This window comes from Lampris incognitus, unplaced genomic scaffold, assembly GCF_029633865.1.
Source record: "Lampris incognitus isolate fLamInc1 unplaced genomic scaffold, fLamInc1.hap2 scaffold_75, whole genome shotgun sequence".
Classification (NCBI taxonomy): domain Eukaryota; kingdom Metazoa; phylum Chordata; class Actinopteri; order Lampriformes; family Lampridae; genus Lampris; species Lampris incognitus.
The window spans coordinates 417,501-434,125 of record NW_026611580.1 but is presented as its reverse complement, the minus strand read 5'-3'; positions in this window follow the sequence as shown (position 1 = coordinate 434,125).

The following is a 16,625-nucleotide window of genomic DNA, read 5'->3' as shown; positions in this document are numbered from 1 at the left end:
AGGAGGTGTCTCTGCTGGTAGGAATAGTTTAATAGAATAGCTCTGGAAATGTTGTTCCTGATTATTACCAAAAGTACAGAGTAATAACTGATATAAGCCTGTCTGATTTAATATCATGATTAATCATCTAAATAATATTTCACTTATTTCCTTTCATCTGTTTTGTTACAGGTGATGTTATTACCCAACAGTTTGGGAACTTCCTATCTGTTGAGGCTAAAAGCGAGCACTTCCTGTCCTTCCAGCCCACAGAAACGAGGCTTGATGTGTTTCTGCATGGCTTGCTCAGCCAACCCTACCCTGAGCTCTGGGAGTTTTGTCAGAAACTTCTACTCTTGTCCCATGGACAGGCAACAGTCGAGAGGAGCTTCTCCATTAACAAGGAGGTGGAGACCGTTAACTTGCAGGAGGACACTGTAATTGCCCAGAGACTGGTCTGTGACTATGTTGCAATCTGTGGGGGTTGTCAAGGTCCCTCTCACTAAGGAGCTGCTGATCTCTGTGGGATCAGCAAGGTCAAAATACAGAGAAAATCTTGACCTGGAGAAGAGGAAGAGGCAAAGCACTGCACAAGGGCAGAAGAGAAAAACTGCAGAGGACCACATAGCTGAGCTTAAAAAAAAAAAAAGAAAACTCTGCTGGAGGTATCTGACAGCCTGGAGAAGGATGCGGACAAGTTTGCTGAGCAAGCAGAGGGCAAGTCCGGCACCTTGATGGCTCAGCTCATCACAAAGTCCAACATCCTCAGGAAGAGATACAAAGAAAAAATGAGCGAGCTGAAACAAGCTGAGGCAGAGTTGGAGAGTAAGGCCACAGAACTGAAGCTCATGCCATGAGTGACGGGTGTGTGTTCAGTAGCACCATATCAAGACAAGTCTCGTTTATTGAATGAATATGTTCCAATTAATCTGTGTCTTAATCTGCTCATTTCATTCTTTAAAGAAATATTGCTTAAAATCGATTCCTGTGGTTGACCCACGGGTTCTGCTACCAGCAAGCAGCTGTTGGGCGTTAGGTCTTACCAACCATATGTTTATATTTTGTTGTAGATCTTGGTCTTAAATTCCATTCCAAGTGGCATTAAAAAGGTCTTAAAAAGCCTTAAATTTAACTTACTGAAACCTGCAGATACCCTGTATAAAGGTACGTTGACTAGGTTGTGTTAAAATCCTTAACCTGAGGCTGTTCTCAGCCACCTCATTGTAACTCTTTGTCTCTGTCAGACTCGAGATGGGTAAAAGTTTGGGTTTCCCCTGGAACTGGGGCTTCTGCTGCTTGCAGGTCACCCAGGAGTGATGGGGAAGAGTGCAGCAGTGACCCTGCATGAAAGGTTTGAAGTGGAGCAAGAGTTGATCTTGATGCTGGAGAGACCACTGCCCTCTGAGGACCTCTTTAACTACCTGCACGCCAGTGGAACACACCTGCAGGAGCATGACGCTAAGGTAGGTGGGGGAAAGGATGGATGGATGGACGGGCATGTTTGTGTTTGCAACTTTGTGTGTGTGTTAGGGGTTGTATGACTTAAGAGTTTTTGAAGTCAGCTGTTTTGTGATGAAAGTCAAGTCGACATTGACTAATCGCTGATGACATCATGAATAAAACCACGGGAGAAGGGACTGCTTTGCAATAAGTGACAACATTAGCAAAACGTAATGTATATGATGACAACAGACAACTCATACACATTTACACAGAACAGAAACAAGTAGAAACAACAACAGGTTGCAACTCAGTTGCATCAATGTATGCAACAATAATTTTTAATTATTAATTTTTAATGAGCTCATGCTCAGTTATCAACAGTCAGACTCAGTCATCTAGCTTCCATTGTCCATTATTCAGTGCCTTAAGTAATACCAGGGAAGAGGCTCCCTTTTTGGTCAGACAGTCTGCCAGCTGTTCTTTTGTAGCTGACCACAGAATACGATGAATCCTTTTGTTCTGGATAAGTTATTTGATGCCACTTATTCTGACATAGACCTGACATGAGTAGTCTGAGGGACTCTGATGAGCATGTAGGTGAGTCCTTCTATAGATCTTTAGTGTTGAATTCTTCAAAACCTCTAGCCACAAGACGCGCTTTGGGTATTACACCATCAGGGGTTTCTTTCAGTGTGCACACCCGTCTAGTGGACACATGCCTTTGACCCATATCTTTTACCTTCTCAAACACCCCATCATTCTTCCAGCTACTTATTTCATCTAGTTTAGCCTTATCAAATGAAACACCACCTGTGACTAATACATCATTTTCCTGCATATCAGAGCATAGTTCTACACTATCCAGTGGATTAACCTGAAGATTGTCTACCTTAGTAAGATCAGCTGACCCCATAGTACCAGCGATGTCAGATAGTTCTAAGTACTGTAGGCTGTACCAGTTTCTGTTATTTCCTGTAGCCTTTCCTGCTCGTCCCATCACTTTAGCTCTGTGAGACGCATCTGTTACATTATCCACAAAGCTGATTGTTTGACCTGTTTTCAGCCCTAGGGAGGCTCCTACCCTTATGCCTGTCTGTTGATTATCCTTATGATTGTTACCCTCAGTGACATCTGTATCATTGTCTGTAACACCCCCAGCCTCACCGTCATTGTTCATATCAACATCTATGTCACAATCAGTACCAGGTATGTTCCCACTGTCATTGTTATCAACATCCACATCACTATCAGTAACAGGTACTTTCATATTGCCCTCAGTAACATTCTCCCCAGGGTGCTCTAGACCCTCACTAGCACCTACTTCACTCTTATCAACCTTCTGCAACCTAGAATGATGAACCCTGACATAGGTCCCACCATGGTGTACAAAGATCACCACCCCATCTTGTCGTATCACGACTCCAGGACCTTTCCACTCAACACAGTCTGTCCTTTTGTAGAACACCTTGTCCCCAGTTTCATACTTCTCATCTGTTTGACGAAGTTGCTTTCGTAGAGCTCTTCTGATTCTCTCTGAGCACTCTGCCTCTATGAAAGCTTTCCTTACTGCATGTAATGCTGTTATGTGCTGTCCCACCCATGCACTCATAGTAGTTCCCTCCAAAGCAGGTGGCTGATCCACTAACACAGAGGGAGGGTTCGGATTCTGTCCAAACACCAGCTGATGTGGGCTGAAGCCATGTACGTTCTGCACTGTGTTCTTTGCCATGAGTGCCCAATCCAGTGCAGTTTTCCAGTCAACTCCGTTGTCAAGTTTTACCTTCAGTATTATCTTTGAGCATTTGGTTATGGCGTTCCAGCAAGCCATTGCTCCATGGACTATAGCAGGGGTCGGGAACCTTTTTGACTGGGAGAGCCATAAAAGCCAAATATTTCTAAATATATTTCATTGAGAGCCATATAGTATTTTTAACGTATAATAAATTAAATATGTCTTACTTTTAATGCGACTTCTGGTGCTGCATGGTTTTGCTGATGGCCTTGTAGTCTGGTTCATACGTGGTGAGGTTGAGCTTCATGCAGGCGTTGAGGCTTCCATCAGTTAAACGTGAGCGTAGGTTGGTCTTAATGTTCCTCATATGCGAGAAAGACTGTTCACATGCATATGTAGAGCCAAACATGGTCAATACGGCAATACTCACACGCTGCATTGTGTGGTATGTCACAGGAAGCTCGTTCCAAGTTTTAAGAATCAGCTGGTCTTCAGGTTGAAGATTTTTAATTTCTGTCCACTTGTGTTCCCTCGCCAGCTCTGCTCGCTGTCGCGCAAGACTTTCCAACTCTCCATTAAGTGACTTGAACTTACTCATCCACATGTCTGATGCCTTCAGGTCAGCAACTTCCAGCTCAAAGTCTCCGATAGAGACCCCGGGGATGCATGTCAGGTCGATTTTGTCCACTGCACACATGTGGATGAGTGATGAACTTGAAAAGACCAGTGCGCGCACGAAATTCTCCAAAACGTGCTTTGAATGACTGCAGGAGATTGAACGTAAAGCCAGCTAGCTGCTGGAGATCCAGATGTTGAGTGGAGTCACTTGCTAAGCATGCATCTCTAAATTGTTGCAGTCTTTCAAAGTGCAGAAGACGACCTGTTTCAATGTCCCTGAGAAAGACTTCCAGCTTGCTTTCAAATGCAAACACTGCTTGTTGAAGGGATGAGATTGTATTTCCAATACCTTGCATTTTCACATTGAGCTGGTTCAGATGGCCAGTTATGTCCACGAGATAGTGAAACTGCAGGAGCCAGTCAGTGTTGTCTAGCTCAGGATGCTTGACGCCTTTCATTTCAAGAAAAGTCCGGATTTCACTCAGGCAAGCTGCAAAACGGCTGAGCACCTTCCCCCTTGACAACCAACGCACGTTGCTGTGTAAAAGCAGACCAGGATAATGATTCCCAACTTCTTCTAACAGAGCTTTAAACTGGCGATCATTTAAAGCTCGGGCAACAATAAAGTTGACCACTCGAATGACCAGAGACATCACCTCGCCAAGCTCCTGGCTACACGTCTGAGCGCAAAGCGCCTCCTGGTGCAGGATGCAATGAAAACTTAGGATGGCTCTCTTTTCATGTTCACGGAGAAGCGCTACAAATCCTTTGTTCTTCCCCAACATACAGAGTGCACCATCAGTACAGACAGAAATAAGTTTATCCATCGGTAGTTTTTTTTCTTTAGCAAACTCCATGAAAGACATGAATAAATCCTCTCCTCTTGTTGTCCCTTTCATTGGCAAAACAGCCAAGCTTTCCTCACGCAGTGTGTCACCTGCAGCATACCTGGCAATGATACTGCACTGAGATAGATGGCTAACGTCTGTTGACTCATCTAACGCGAGAGAAAAGTATGTCCCGGCGTTTATGTCCTTAATTTGTGTTTCCTCGACTTGATTGCTACGATCGTGCACAGTTCTTGCTGACAGGGACATGTCTTTTATTCGTTTGATTATCTTGTCTTTATTTGGGAAGTCATCAAACAGTTCATTGGCCACATCAAGCATGAATGTTTTGGCATACTCGCCATCTGTGAATGACTTTCCATTACTTACTATTGCCAAAGCCCCCGCAAAGCTAGCGGAATTCCCGTCACCTTGCTTGGTCCACACACGTAGTTGCTGCTGACTCGTCTGCACTCTCCGCTGTAGCTCCTCGCATGCCCTTCTCCTGCTGTCCCCCGCTGGATATTTCGATGCAAATGAAGCATGGTGCGTATCGAAGTGCCGCTTTATATTTGACCGTTTCATCGATGCAATTTTATCATTGCATATTAGACATACCGCAGATCCTGCTCTCTCCACAAATGCAAATTCCTCTGTCCACGCAGCCTGGAATGCACGGTAATCATCGTCTTTTTTTCTTTTCGCCATCTTTTCCGTTACAAGGGTTGAAGCGGATAAACTAGTTGGCTATCTGATAAAATTGATTTCTTCACCTTTACAATGACCCGGAAATGCTCGCGAGCCATTGGTTCCCGACCCGACCCACGGGTGACCCGTGAAATTTATCTTCAAAACTAATTTCTGTTTACTTTAAAATGACACAGTATTATTAAGAAATATCACAAGTATTTTAAAATCAGTTCCAAACTGATTTTTTTGAAAAAAAAATAATTTTCAACTCAAAATTGTCTGGGAGCCATATGCCGTCACCGGAAGAGCCATATATGGCTCGCGAGCCATAGGTTCCCGACCGCTGGACTATAGCCAGCAGTCGTCTTTATCTCGATGTTGAAGTTCTCTGCCATGTCTCTTATTTCCTCGTTGTTGAACTCGCCACCGTTGTCGCTGAAGAGACGCTCCGGTGGACCATGGACACTGATCCAGGAATGTCCAAAGCATTTCACTATCACACTTGGTTTCTTTGAGGTCACAATGCCACCCGCACTGAAGCGTGTGAAGTGATCGATAATGTGCAGGTACCACACATTCGGTTCTAGCTCATGTAAATCTACTGCCACAGTCTCATTGTATCGGGAGGCCATGGGCAGACCCAACAGCAAGCTTGGGCTTAGGCTTAGGCTTGCTGTACTTAAGACAAATCTCACATTTTCCTACTATCTCCTCTAGAATAGCAGTGCTCTCGTTATCAGAGTTTCCAGCATTTATCAGCAGCTTCTTCAGTTTGTCAACTGATGCATGTCCGAATTGCTTGTGAAGTTTCAGTAAAGCTTTGTGTTTTTGTTCCTTAGTCATATTCTCTGTGATGGCCAGGACCACATTCTCATATGTATCGCATGGTGACTCATTATCCATTATGTTCAGACAGTAGTGTCCTAAGGAGGTCATCTTCAGAGCTATCGGTTGCCGAAACATTATTGCTGTATCGTTCTCCAAGTTCAGCACAGCTCCTGCTCTCTTTAGCGACGTTTTACTCAGCAGTAAAGGGATGTCAGATGGGACCACTTCTGTGTCTACAGCATTTTGTTTCTCCTATCTTGGCTGGTATCTTGACCTTTTTTGTCGAATGTACAACTCGCCCATCCCCAAACTTGAAAGGCTTGCTACTCTCTGTGTTAACTATTTTCTGTACTTCTTTCTCATTTAGTCCCCCTACATAGTTATTCAGCCATTTTTCACCACAGACAGTCCTTGTGCATGCCGTGTCAATGACAGCTGATCCCAGAGCCTCAACCATGAATATTTCCGTATCCGATTCCTTAGAAAACAGCGTTATATTACACTCATCAGGTTCTTCTGTGCATTTATTTTCTTCTGTTATCTTTACGTGTTCTTTCTTATGTGGGCAATCTTTCACCCAGTGGAATGTGCTTTGACAAATCCCACACTTTGTTCGTCTTCCGTACTTATCAAGTGGATTTGTGCCTGCGAGTGGTCCTCTAGCTTGCACACTTTGGGTTCGTGGGTGCGGTTTTCTTTGATCTGTGTAGTAGGCTGCATCCTGACTCACGTTAATGGCTCCCGCCTTCTGCTCATGTTTTTCTCCGAATATGCGTTTCAGTGCTGACTTCATATAATCAAAAGTGTGTTTACCACATGCAGTCAATGCCAGTTGCTTGTCTTTCACATCAAGACTTGCTGTATCCAGTAGTTTAAACGCCAAAACAGCGTCGGGCAGAACCATCTCGAATTTACGGATCCTGTTGTATTTCTGTTCAAAATCAACAATAAAGTCCACCATCGAGACGCCATTTTCCCTCGATATTCGATCAAACTCAGAATAGGCTTCGTAAGCCCGGTCCTTCTCTTCTCTCAAAAAAATCTTGTCAAGTTCCCCAATCAAAGTGGTCATTCCATCATCCTTATTTAGATCATCCACATTTATTCCTAAAGCAGTATCCCTCGCTCTACCTGTCAACGATAGAGCCACAGCCAACGCTTGCTTTTTCTTGTCCAAGTTCGTCACCCGTCTCCATATTTCCACTTAATTTTTCCAGTTTTCATACGGCTTCTTTTCGTCAAATCCAGGAGGCTGTCTGAAGTCATTCGAGGCAACCATCCTCTGCTACCAATGTTAGTTTCAAATAAGACAACTGTACTTATTTAACTGAACTTATTTGCGCTCTCAACAGCAAGTGGCCTCAGCCTACCAAACATTTCAACAAGTGCCTTTCACTAGCAGCGCGCCTTCCTCCTAACAGGAGGGTTACCGTAAAGACTGCTGGAGAAGTGACTAACGAAACAGGCTACCGTATTAACTGTATTATAGGCACCAACAAAAGTTAACTTATCAAACTTAACACAAAGTGCATAAACACTTTTGCATGCTTCTCATTCCAGTATGTGGTACCCACAGCGGCTCCTTTTTTTTTCTCATCCTACTACTACTACTTTCGGCTGCTCCCGTTAGGGGTCGCCACAGCAGATCATCCGTTTCCATTTCTTCCTGTCTTCTGCGTCTTCCTCTGTCACACCAGCCACCTGCATGTCTTCCCTCACCACATCCATAAACCTCCTCTTTGGCCTTCCTCTTCTCCTCTTCCCTGGCAGCTCCATATTCAGCATCCTTCTCCCAATATACTCAGCATCTCTCCTCCACACATGTCCAAGCCATCTCAATCTTGCCTCTCTTGCTTTGTCTCCAAACCGTCCAACCTGAGCGGTCCCTCTAATATAATCGTTCCTAATCCTGTCCTTCTTCGTTACTCCCAGTGAAAATCTTAGCATCTTCAACTCTGCCACCTCCAGCTCCGCCTCCTGTCTTTTCGTCAGTGCCAATGTCTCCAAACCATATAACATAGCTGGTCTCACAACCATCTTGTAAACTTTCCCTTTAACTCTTGCTGGTACCCTTCTGTCGCAAATCACTCCTGACACTCTTCTCCACCCACTCCAACCTGCCTGCACTCTCTTTTTCACCTCTCTACTGCACTCCCCGTTACTTTGGACAGTTGACCCCAAGTATTTAAACTCAGATGTCTTTGTCACCTCCACTCCTTGCATCCTGACCATTCCACTGTCCTCTCTCTCATTCACGCATAGGTATTCCGTCTTGCTCCTACTGACTTTCATTCCTCTTCTCTCCAGTGCATACCTCCACCTCTCCAGGCTCTCCTCAACCTGCACCCTACTCTCACTACAGATCACAATGTCATCCGCGAACATCATCGTCCATGGAGACTCCTGCCTGATCTTGTCCGTCAACCTGTCCATCACCATTGCAAACAAGAAAGGGCTAAGAGCCGATCCTTGATGTAATCCCACCTCCACCTTGAACCCATCCGTCATTCCAACCGCACACCTCACCATTGTCACACTTCCCTCATACGTATCCTGCACCACTCCTACATACTTCTCTGCAACTCCTGACTTCCTCATACAATACCACACCTCCTCTCTCGGTACTCTGTCGTAAGCTTTCTCTAAATCTACAAAGACACAGTGCAACTCTTTCTGGCCTTCTCTATACTTCTCAATCAACATTCTCAAAGCAAACATCGCATCTGTGGTGCTCTTTCGTGGCATGAAACCATACTGCTGCTCGCTGATCGTCACCTCTCCTCTTAACCTAGCTTCTATTACTCTTTCCCAAATCTTCATGCTGTGGCTGATCAACTTTATACCTCTGTAGTTGTTACAGTTCTGCACATCGCCCTTGTTCTTGAAAATCGGTACCAGTATGCTTCTTCTCCACTCCTCAGGCATCCTCTCACTTTCCAGGATTGTGTTAAACAATCTAGTTAGAAACTCCACTGCCATCTCTCCTAAACATCTCCATGCCTCCACAGGTATGTCATCAGGACCAACTGCCTTTCCATTCTTCATCCTCTTCATAGCTGCCCTCACTTCCTCCTTGCTAATCCGCTGAACTTCCTGATTCACAATCCCTACATCATCCAACCTTCTCTCTCTCTCATTTTCTTCATTCATCAGTCCCTCAAAGTATTCCTTCCACCTTCTTAGCACACTCTCCTCGCTTGTCAGCACATTTCCATCTCTATCCTTGATCGCCCTAACTTGCTGCACATCCTTTGCAGCTTGGTCCCTCTGTCTAGCCAATCGGTACAAGTCCTTTTCTCCTTCCTTAGTGTCTAATCTGTCATACAACTCACCATACGCCTTTTCCTTTGCCTTTGCCACCTCTCTCTTTGCTTTACGCTGCATCTCCTTGTACTCCTGTCTACTTTCTTCATCTCTCTGACTATCCCACTTCTTCTTTGCCAACCTTTTCCTCTGTATAATTTGCTGTACTTCCTCATTCCACTACCAAGTCTCCTTGTCTTCCTTCCTCTGTCCTGATGACACACCAAGTACCTTCCTAGCTGTCTCCCTCACTATTTCTGCAGTGGTTTTCCAGCCATCTGGCAACTCTTCACTACCACCCAGTGCCTGTCTTAACTCCTGCCTGAACTCCACACAACAGTCTTCCTTCTTCAACTTCCACCATTTGATCTTCGGCTGTGTCTTCACTCGCTTCCTCTTCTTGGTCTCCAAAGTCATCCTACAGACCACCATCCGATGCTGCCTGGCTACGCTCTCCCCTGTCACCACCTTGCAGTCTCCAATCCCTTTTAGATGGTGCTTTCTACATAAGATATAGTCCACCTGTGTGCACTTTCCTCCACTCTTGTACGTCACCCTGTGTTCCTCCCTCTTCTTGAAATATGTATTCACCACAGCCATTTCCATCCTTTTCGCAAAATCGACCACCATCTGTCCTTCCACATTTCTCTTCTTGACTCCATACTTTCCCATCACCTCCTCATCACCTGTTCCCTTCACCAACATGTCCATTGAAGTCCGCTCCAATCACCACTCTCTCCTCCTTGGGTACCCTCTCCACCATGTCGTCCAACTCATTCCAGAATTCTTCTTTTTCATCCATCTCACACCCAACTTGCGGGGTTTTTTCTCATCCAAACTGCAAAATCAAACATTACATTAATTCACACATTGTGTAATGCTAATAATCAATTAATAATTCAAGAAAATTATGCCATCTGATATAGCTATCTAGTCAGCCACAGTCTTTTGCTGCGTATAACAAGATTGGCGCTGACCAGAGGCGATTCTAGGATCAGAGCTTTTGGGTGCTGAGTATCTAGAGTGCTGGCCGGCCAGGCAAGATAAATTTCACTGTTTTGTACATTTTAACGCAATTTTGGACCATCATTCCCACATTTGTGAAAGAAAAGCATAACACATTTTGGGTAGAGGAAACACTGACTAAACCAACAAATCTAAGAAAAATTATTTAAATGCTGAGCTACAGCAAAGAGGAATGGATTGGAATCATAAAATGAATATATAACATAGAAAAGCGGACTTTATCCCTGAACCTATGTATGGACAAATTTACTAAGTTCTGGAGGAAGACAACTAATTTTGATACAGCAGCTCCTCAACATATACATATACAAATACACATACACATAAACAGTATATATGTATGTTTCTGGAGTAAAACAGCCCCCTATAGTGAGTACCAAAAATACCAAAAATGGACCTTAGTCTTACTTTTGGACTTTTATTTGAAATGCAATGCATAACATGTAAAACACATTAACAGAAATTGACTTTTTCAATGTTTGTCTCTGCCTTTTTCCTTCTTGTCTGTATTATATAATACAAATACATAAATAAATACAAGATGTTTTGCATGAAGGTTTGACGAAGTCGGCTTTCATCTTAGGCTTTCTTTCCAGGGTGCGGCGGGGAGAGGTAAGTCTGCTGAGAGCTTGGTCTCGATTGTTCGGGAGCCGTCGACGAGGGGATCGGAATGGGAGAGGCACCACCCAGCTGTTGGTGTCGTCCATCACCATCTCTCTGTCCATGAACTCCAGGAACAGACGATCTTCGATGGAAAGCCCCACTTTGTCGTCATCAGGGACTGGGGTGTCATGTTTGATGCTGTAAGGAGGAACCTTTCCTTGACCTGGAGACGGTTGGGGCACGGAGTGAGGAGAGATGGCCTTCCGTTTTCGAGCACGCTGGTGCGATAGGAAGTCACAGCTGCTGGCTTGTGGGCTGAACCCAGGCACACGTCCCCTATAACCACCCAACCCAGGTCTAGACGTTGGGCATAGGGGGCGCTGGGAGGACCATTGCGTTGCTCCCTGACTTTGTGGACCTGAAGGATGTGGCGTCCCAGAAGTATCAGGATCTGGGCTTCAGGGTCCAGGCGAGGGATTCTGCGAGCGATGGACTTCAGGTGGCTGTGGTGCTGTGCAGCTTCTGGGGTCGGGATTTCTGACCGATCGTCAGGCATATGGTTGCACTCAATGAGTGTTGGAAGCAGCACACTTGTTTTTTTCCATCCAACGACTCCGCCAAGAACCCTGTGGCTCTTCTTCCAGATGTCTCGGTGACACCTGCACATGTACGCAGGGTGTACAGTGAGTCTGAACCTCTGATTTGGATGAGGTGGAAGAAATCAGACCTCGCCAGAGATCTGTTGCTCTGGTCGTCCAGGACGATGTAGACGTTACTAGCTCTGTCTGGGTGTGCTTTGGCGTATACCTTCACCAGGCAGATTTTGGCACAGGATCTGAGGCTTTGGCCTCTGCCACAAACTTCTGTGCATTTAGAGATGACTGCTGGTGGAGGCGCCTCCTCTTCACTCTCCCCGCCATGCTCTGAGGTGGGGTCCTTGTCTTTTTTGTCCCGTGGAGGAGGTCCAGGGTGGAGCGCCGCTATGTGGTCATCGCTCTCACATTCGCTGCACTTCAAAGTTGCCTTACAGTTCTTCGCCAGGTGAGTTGTGGAGGAGCAACACCTGTAGCAGGCACCAATCTCTTTCAGAAAGGCTTTGCGCTCCTCAAGAGACTTGCTTCGAAAACCCCGACATTTCTTTAGAGGATGGCGCTTCTGATGGATGGGACATTGTTTACCTTTGTCGCCAGGCTTGCTGCTCGAACTGCGTGACTGAGAAGCTGAGCGGTTTGTTGAGACCTCTGTCTTGTGGGTGGAGACATGCCTTTTGGCGTGTCTTGATTCCTTTTCTGATCGCTCATGTTTTGAGGACCCTGTGGAGGACTTGTTGGACGTTTTCGAGGGAGCTGAAGGGAGAGTAAAGCTGGGGTCGTTTCTTCTGTGTGCCTCGCTGCAGATGAAGTCTGCGAAGAAGGTGAATGGGGGGGGGCGAGAGACATGGTGCTGCTCTTTGTACTGGGAACCCTTAGTTATCCATCTCTCTTGTAGACTGTGTGGCAGCTTCTCAACGATCGGGTTGACACGCCTGGCGGTGTCCAGGTACGAGATCCCCGGCAGGTAGCCCTCACACTTAGCAGAGTCTAACTCCATCAGCAGGTCTCCCAGTTCCCTCAACTTTACGGGGTCTTTCTCAGCGATTTTTGGAAAGTTCTCTATCCTCTCGAAGAGCGCTCTCTCGATCACTTCAGGGGAGCACTCTTCTAGGCGTTCCCAGACATGTTGTAGGCCCACTACAGGGTCGGTGACGTGCACATAGCGAATCCTTGTAACGTGCTCTGAGAACTCTTTTCCTAACGACTTTGTCAAGAGGTCGAGCTCCTCGCTGGCAGTTAAGTTCAGTCCTTCAATGGCGTTGAAGAAAGAGGAGTTCCATGCCCAATAATTTTCTGGGCGCTCGTTGAACTGGATGAGACCGGAATTCACAAGCTCTCGGCGCACCAAGTAGCTCGCAATGTCATTCGTACCAGTCGTGTCATCACGATGTGGCTGCGGTGAGGCTCTGAGAGGAGAGTGGTGCAGCTGAGCAGGAGGAGGCTGAGAAGGGGAGAGCTGAGCAGGATGTTGGTGATGTATGTGGAGTACAAAATGTTCTCCATATGCACTCCGTATGTACTCTGTGGTTTTCCACTTGTCTGTGTGTATGAAACTTCTCATTCACTGCAGACACACATGACCATTGTTCTCATGCGTACCTTCCATGGGGCCACATAGCAACTGTTATTATGCTTGCCTCCCCGTTGCCGCATCCCAGGAACGGCCAGGTTGAGCAAAAGACAAGTGCAACAGGCGTACAGACACTCATGAGGCACAGAACGTGATTAACGTAGATTTTTCCTTCATTCCTTTTTAAGATTACACCTTAGTTGACGCAGGAAACATAGTGTATGACGCGACGGACTGTTCTATAAAAAACCACTATCTCCAGCTCAGAGGCAGAGCATATCCTCACAGACGAACCTCTGTGTGGCCTTATGTCTCTCCATCTGCAGATGCATTAAAGATTCTCTGTTTTCTTTAATATTTGTCCGATGATTATTCTCCCCAGAGGTTCCTGGGGCAAGAGCCCATTAAAAGGATAAAGGAAAATCCACAACAATTTGGTGTCAGAAGCGGGATCTCACGTCGCCCCGCCAGACGGACAACCGGCTGACCGATCATCTCGGGACAAGGACATAGTCACCGATCTCCCAATAACCTCACCAGGTTTGAGAAGAAGAAAGGGAGAGGCGGGTGGTCCGTTTGGTCGGTGTCGCTGAGATCCCTCAGCAAAACCCTGGGAGATTCATCGCACGGGTAAGCAGAATTCTTTAAAGGATAAAATGATCATTTAAAACGCGTACTATTGAAACCAGATGAGGTCGTGCACTGACAATTAAGCGGCTGTTCACCCTCGGTCTCGCACTAATAGAAGTGGTCATTTGGTAGGATTAAGTGAATTTTGAGGGGGAAAAAATAAAATAAAAGGGAAACAAGTGTTATGGCTCGCCCACCCCGCACCGTGGCCCGCCCACCCCATGCCGGCAGCCAATCGGCTCGTCAGGGCCGGGCTTAGTCATCAGGGCTGGGCTTAAGTTTGGTGGCCTCCCACGTGCCCGTTGTCAGTTCGTGTTGTTACCTCCCCGCAGTAGCGGCGACTCTCCTCTCACGGTCCTTTTCTCTACGAACTCATCCCAGCCCTTGGTTCATGTTTTTCCCTTGCAAGGTTTCCCCGTGGAAGTATCCTGCCTTGTTCCCGTTTGGATTACCCGCGAGTTTTTTCCCCCCTTGGACTTTCCGTTTTTTCCTTGTCGCTCATTGCCTTCCTATGTTTGAATAAAGTACGCCAGTTTTCGGCTAACCCCATCTCTGTCTGGTGTCGTGCGCTTGGGGTCTCCCATAAACTCTAACACACATGCTATTTTCATGAATTCCAGGTTCGTATCAGGCGCACCTGTTACCTATAGCATGCTATTCCCTGTAATTAAAACAAATATGTATCCCCCATAGACAAAGAAATGACCTGGATGATGCGATACCATGGCAATATTACCTGCAACTCACGGTTGTAGGTAATATTAATGTAACTAGTTATCGAAAAGAATACCGATGTTGGTTTTACTGAGCGGTTAATTGCTAAATGGTATAGCCTATACAGAATTTGGCGGACAAATGCTAACTAAGTCATGACAAAATAGCAGCCGAGAGAAGAAGAAGAAAAGTTGATGCTAGAATTGATCGGCCAGATGGAGGGGGGAGGGACCTCCGCTGCGCGCTCTGCTGTGATTCGTTGTTTTGTCATCAAATGCTCACAGCGAATCAACCAGTCACAGCAGCGTGTAGTTTATGGCAGCTTTTTCAACATGGAGGAGGACTTCAGCTTATCTGTTTGCAATCGCGCGAAATTCCGCGAATCAAATCTTTAAATATTCGGTCTGAACGTCAAGAAATGCGGTTACAACATCAGCGTGTCACAAAACATACATTTGTTTAACCATTTCGATAAAACTGCACTCGCGCGAATCAAATATTTAAATATTCAGCTGTTGGGCGTTAGGGCTTACCAACCATATGTATATATTTTGTTGTAGATCTTGGTCTTAAATTCCGATCCAAGTGGCATTAAAAAGGTCTTATAAAGTCTTGAAATTAACTTAGTGAAACCTGCAGATACCCTGTTCTTAGGCATGGCTTCCTACTGTGTCGCTTGTTCGTTCCGGCATTTGCAACCTTTGACAAACCCCTTCGGGCCCTCATTGACTCTCATGCACCCGCCTCACAGGTCCTCTTGTGGACCCCAGAGGCAACTAAAGCCTTTGAGGGACTGAAAGTCCAGCTCCAAATCGCACCAACTCTTGGCTATCCGGAGCCCGCTCAAGCATTCACTCAAACTGTGGATGAGCGCAACGGCTGCATGATCTCCGTCCTCTTGCAGTCAGTCTCATGGGGGACTGCAAGCTGCGCCCTGTGGCTTACTTCTCCGCCAAACTTGACCCGGTAGCGGCTGGCTTGCCTCGCTGCCTTCGAGCCGTCGCTGCTGCTGAAAAGGCTGTGATGGCCTCGCGAGACATCGTGGGGTACTCCGACGTTACTCTCCTGGTTCCCCATGCGGTCCCGCTCCTCCTACTTGAACAGAAAAGGTCACAGCTGTCCGCAGCCCGGTGGCTACGTTACAACACTGTGCTCCTTGACATGCCCACCATCACTGTCAAACGTTGCACTGTCCTTAACCCCGCCACCCTTCTTCCCTCACCAGACGATGGTGAACCACACGACTGCGTTGCAGCTGTCTCTGCTGTTTGTTCACCTCAGCCTGATCTCAGCTCCACTCCTCTTGCCAACCCTGACGTTGTCCTTTTTGTGGATGGGTCGGCTTCCCGCTGTCTTACCACCGGCCAATGTCAGGTTGGTTGGGTCGTTTGCTCTGCCTCCGCTTGCCTTAATTGCAGCTCGTTGCCCTCTCACCTCTCTGCACAGGCTGCTGAACTCACGGCCCTCTCTGCGGCCTGCGAGCTGGCAGCTGGCTGGTCTGTCACCATCTACACGGATTCACGCTACGCTTTCGGCGTGGACTTTGGTGCTCTCTGGCAACAGAGACAGTTTCTTACGTCTTCTGGTACTTATGTACATGCGCGTGCGACAAAGACACTCCAGAGCAGGGCTTAGTCCTTTTGAGATTGTCATGGGACGGCCTCCGACCATGGGAACGGGCCCTGCGCCGGGAGCTCTTCCCCAAACCGCTCTTTACGAGCATGCTATGCTACAGCACTGCTGTAATCTCTCCTCTGCTCTCTCCCAAGTCTCCCAAACAGGTGGCAGCTGCTCTCCCCACCCCAGCTGAGAAGGTTCTCCATTCCTACCTCCCCGGCGACTGGGTCGTCATCCGGTGTTTCCGGAGAAAGACCTGGCGATCCAACAGATGGGCGGGTCCATTTTCCCGGGACAACGGCATGGTTAGGGAACGTCTGTCCCGGGGGAAAGCACACACCCACCGGAGGTGGTGTCATATTTCCCAGTGACGTATTTAGAGGCGGAGCTGTGGTTCACTCTCTCTTTTTACGACGGACTCCGACAAAGAGGGACGTCGCCCCCTGCTCGGT